We start from the raw sequence: 5,119 nt of genomic DNA, 5'->3' as shown, positions 1-5,119 counted from the left end.
AACCTGGGTCTCTTGGTTAACAGTCCAGTGATAAGACTACTAGGCCAATGCCTCCCTGCTGTTCATCAACCATATACCCTAGTTCAAGAATCCCCCACTAGTGGAAATATCTTCCCAACATCTATCCTGCTAAACCCTGTCAGAATCTTGTATGTTTCAATAAGATCACCCCTCATTCTTCTAAACTCTAAATAAAGGATTGTTTAACTGTTCTTGATGAGTCAACCCCTTCATCCCAGGAACTAGTCTAGTGAATCTCTTTTGAATCACTTCCAATGCCAGTACATACTTTGATAAATATGTGGTGCCAAAATTGTACACGGTACTCGGGGTGTGGTCTCACCAACACCCTATACAGTTGTGTCAAGGCTCCTTCATTTTAAAATTCCAGCCCCCTTACAATAAAGGCCAAAATCCGATTTGTCTCTTCAATACTTGCTGCACCTTGTTAAACGTTTTATTAACACTGCACTCCACCTCATTAAACTTCGGCTCCCATCTTACCAAATGCAGCAAACAAGCTAGATGTTGAGAATACCTGATATGGATGCCAGAGCAGGTACTTGGCATCTTCACTGGCAAGCAACCTCCATGTTAGATATCTGGCACTGGCATCCCAGGGTATGCTTCATGGTAACCTGGCATAGGCACCCCACATCCACAAACATTGGCATCTGACATGTGCCAGCCGCTAAACTTTCATGGCACATCACCAACCCATTTACAGTATCCTTCCACCCTTCCATTCGGCACTGCCAACTGTCGTCGAAAGGCTTCAGCAAGAACGTTGCACGTTGATGGACATGCATCCAGCTCACGGACTGGACCAGGCCACCTTCCCCGTCTGTTCACTTGTTGTCAAAGTGCTCACTTGCACTGAGCCTATCTGGATCTTCAATGGGTCCCTAGCTTGCTTTGCCTTGCCGTTTATACACAATGCTTGAGACAGTTGTCAGCTGACCTCAGTCAAGTCAAGGGAGATAGCCTTCACTCAGGAGGTCCTAGCACAATAAGTCAAGGGCAGCCTCCATCCAACACCACTGCAGGAGATTGCAAACCACTCAGTCAGCCACTCAGGCTGCTCAGAATCAGAATCCTCTCTTCATAAGAGGTGAGGGGCCAAACGGTAGGCAGTCAACCACCTGTCCCGACTCTTTCTTCCTTATTGTCAGCGGTGTTACCCCCAGAATGAGAAAGAGGTGGATATTAATGGCAAAGTGTTAATTTTGGTGAAGATGCGGAGATGACCTGAGTGAGTGAGTAGGCAGTGTACTGTTACACGTGCCAGGGGTTGGAGTGGATGAGATGGAGCAAGGGAATACATTACAGGCAGTAGAGTTTTGGTAAGAGGTGTGCACAGAAGAGGAGACAGGCTGAGTGTGAGGTATTGGAGTGAAGATGGTGGCATTTACTGATAAAATAGAGATGTTCATTGGCATTCTTCCTACATTGCTGTACATTCCTCCTGACTGAGTTGGCAACCATGGACCAGGCTGGCATTGTCTGGTGTCATGGCTTCTACTGCTTGTCCTGGGGCAGCAACTATTGTACCACTCTGTCCAACAGAATCTCCAGGTTCATGTCTGCAAAATGTGTGTCCAGTTCCCTCCGTCTGCCTTAGACAAGGTGGTGATGCTGACCTTGTATAAAACATTTGCCAGAACTCAACTGGAGTATTGTATACAGTTTTGGGTGCCAATGGAGAGTAGGGATATGAATGAATTGGAGAGAGTACAGAAGTGATTTACAAGCACAGTTCCAGGGATGACAAACTTCTGCTCTAAGGATAGATTAAAAAGCTGGGACAGCTCCTTTCAAAGAAGAAGTCTAAGAGGAGATCTGATAGACGTTTAGTTCATGTGTTGGTTGGATAAGGTAGATATGGAGAAACTGTAACCATTTGTAAAAGAAAAAAGAATGAGGCCATAGATGTAAAGTGTTTTGCCAAAGAAGCAAAATGTTATGACAAAAATGTTTTACTTAATGGGTAGTTAGAGTATGGAATGCACTGCCTGGAAGTGTGGTGGAGGCAGGTTCAACTGAAACATTTAAGAGGTCGTTGGATGATAATTTGGACCAATATAATGTGCGAGAGTATGGGGAAAATGAAGGAGATCAGTGCTAGGTAATGATGCTGAAGCAGGGACAGAGTGTAACGTAGCAAAGTTTGCATATGATACTAGAATAGGTGGGAATACTGGCATTGATGAGGAGATAAAGAATGTACAGGTGGATATTGAGAGACTTGGAGAATGGGCCAGAATCTGGCAGAGAGCGTTTAAAGCAGATAAATGCGAGGTTGTCCATTTTGGCCGGAAGAATAATAATTTGCCCTTTTGTTTAAAAGGATTTGAATTGTATCAGTGCAGAGGGATCTGGGTATCTTTGTGCATGAATTGCAGAAAGTGGATATACAGGTGCAGTATATAATAAGAAAGGCAAATGGAATCATGGCATTTATTGCAAAAGGACTGGATTATAAAAGTAAGGTATTATTGTTACAATTACATAAGGCATTGATGAGACCACATCTAGAATATTGTGTCCAATTTTGGTCTCCTTACTTGAGGAAGGATGTGGTGGTACTGGAGCCAGATTGGAGGAGGTTCGCCAGGTTGACATCAGGGATGAAGGGGCTGTTGTATGAGGAACAGTTGAATAGGTTGGGCTTGTACTTACAGTTCAGAAGAATGAGGGGGAATCTGATTGTGGTACATAAAATGGTAAAGGGGATTGCTAAGTTGATTTTGAACAGATATTCCCTCTCGTGGGACAGTCTCAAACAAGATCCAAAGGGCTGAATTGCCAACTCCTGCTCCTAATTCCAATGTTCTTGCACTTATTTGAAGAGCTGATGCAGACATAATGGGCTGAATAGTCTCCTTCCGTAAGACTTTTGTGACTCTGTGATATCTGAGACAAATGTCAGAACCTTGCAGGGCAGCTGCAGACTGACGGTGCTTGTCCAGGTGCACAGTGGGCTTTTAGAGATGGCATGGCCACAAGGAATGCTAGTCTTTATGTGGATATCTAGAGAGTTTTTCTAAAGTGTTTTAAATATATACCTACTGATGCTGATACATTCTGCATTGTGCCTTGAAATATCATTTGGATTTTAAACATGTTGAATCAAATACAACTACATACAGTCTGCAAATGGGCTCCTCCACTTATAGAAAAAGGGCTTTCATTTTTTATGGAGGCATTTACAAACTCAGGGCATTCCAAAGTGCTTTACAAGTGTAATCACTTGTATGAATGCAGGGAAACACAGCAGCTAATTTGTCCAGAGGAAACAAGTAACAAGTACGCACCTAGGCCCGAAACGTCAGCCTTCCTGCTCCTCTGATGCTGCTTGGCCTGCTGTGTTCATCTAGCTCTACACCTTGTTATCACACAAACAGATAATCTGTTTTAGTGGTATTGGTTCAGGATGAAATATTCTGTTCAGCTGGAGATTCCCTTACTTGAACATTGCTGTGAAGTCTTGTGTCCAACTTGACAGGATAGATCAGGCCTCAATTTAAAGAGTCATGTAAAAGGACAAAACTCCTCACAACTCGACACTCCCTCAATCCTCACCGAAGGGTCAATCTAGGATGTGTTTGAGTCTAAAGATTGGGACTTGAAACCACAATCTTTGAACTTTGAGATGAAATTGTTACCACTAAGCTAAGCTCTACACCTTGTTACAACAACTGTGTTAGCAGTACCAGTAAACTGCTTGGCAGAGCTCTGTGATCTCTTTCTGTGGAGGAAGCTTTTGCTGTTCAATAGGACATGAAGAAAGAGAAAGCGGCTCACAGATAGCATGGAGTGTAGAAACTGAGGGCAAAATCTTCTCAACCATTGAATGACATGGGTATTGGTGAGAAAGTGGGGTGAATAGGATGGGACCCAAGTCTGTAGTGTGCCAGAGATATCCTCTTTTACCATCCCTTGTGTAAAATCCTGTTTAATGAAGCTTGTTGTTAATGCTAATGATAGCAGGCAGGATCTTGCTACATCTGCCTAGTCCCTAGACAGGTTTTTGTTGCGTAAGTTGTTGTATTCTGAAATAGGACTGCAAACGGAAGCGATTGCTAGTTCAAACAAGTCAACAGGTTTATTCATCATGTGTACATGAGGAAACTGCACTCTGAGAGACTACTTCGCCAATTGTAATTTGAGTCATATTTATACATCTTACAATCACATCGGTTCCTCAGGTAACAAGACAAGTGCAGTAATTACAGTCGTGTGTCAACACAATATAAAGGTAATCGATCCTACCCCGGTGTGCATTTCCCACCACTGAGACCCTTTGCTATTCTAATCGGGTCCTGAATAGCATACACTCCACATGGTGGTCACTTTTCATGTTTTGAAACAATTTGGCACCTCGCCTACCAATGGAAATGATTTCATTTCCAGGCTAAATGATCCTTTGGGTTTTACGATACCATCGTGATCCCTTTTCCCTTTTTGTCATGGAATAGTTTATTTGATCTGTTAATTGCCATTAGCTCTTTGCAAGATTATGGTGCTTTCCTATCTCTGTAGGTATTACAGTGTGTGTTAGGGTGATTATCTTTCCTCTCAAACCATTTGCCACAGTCAGTCTGGTTTGCAAGTTAAATGATTTGATTCAGGTCGAAATCACATGACACCAGATTATTTGAAAACACAAGCTTTTGGAGCCTTGCTCCTTCTTCAGGTGTTAGTGAGATGGTATCAGACAGAATTTATAAGTAAAAGATCAAAGGATCACACCACTGATGAAGATGTATTAAACAGACCTAAGATATTGTTAAATCTTTAATCAGTTAGAAAGTTTTAATGATTAAAATATATATGTAAATCCCCGAATTCCTTTCAAGTCACTGCCCTGAGGGAACTAAAGGTTTTATCAGTGTAAAAAAGAGGCGACACTTTAGGTCAGATGATGCATATTAGGTGTGAGGCCTTGTTTAGAATCTGTTTGTGTTTTGGTTTGGAGTCAGACTGGTTTTATTTCCAAATGTCTATAAACTGTGTGCTTTTTGAACAAAATAGAATATATCTGCAAATAAAAATTCACCCCATGGATTTACGTGTGTGTGTGTGTGTGTGTGTGTGTGTGTGTGTGTGTGTGTGTGTG

The sequence above is a fragment of the Rhincodon typus genome, chromosome 22, assembly GCF_021869965.1.
Source record: "Rhincodon typus isolate 14 chromosome 22, sRhiTyp1.1, whole genome shotgun sequence".
In the NCBI taxonomy this organism is placed as follows: domain Eukaryota; kingdom Metazoa; phylum Chordata; class Chondrichthyes; order Orectolobiformes; family Rhincodontidae; genus Rhincodon; species Rhincodon typus.
Note: the sequence above shows the minus strand (reverse complement) of the source record.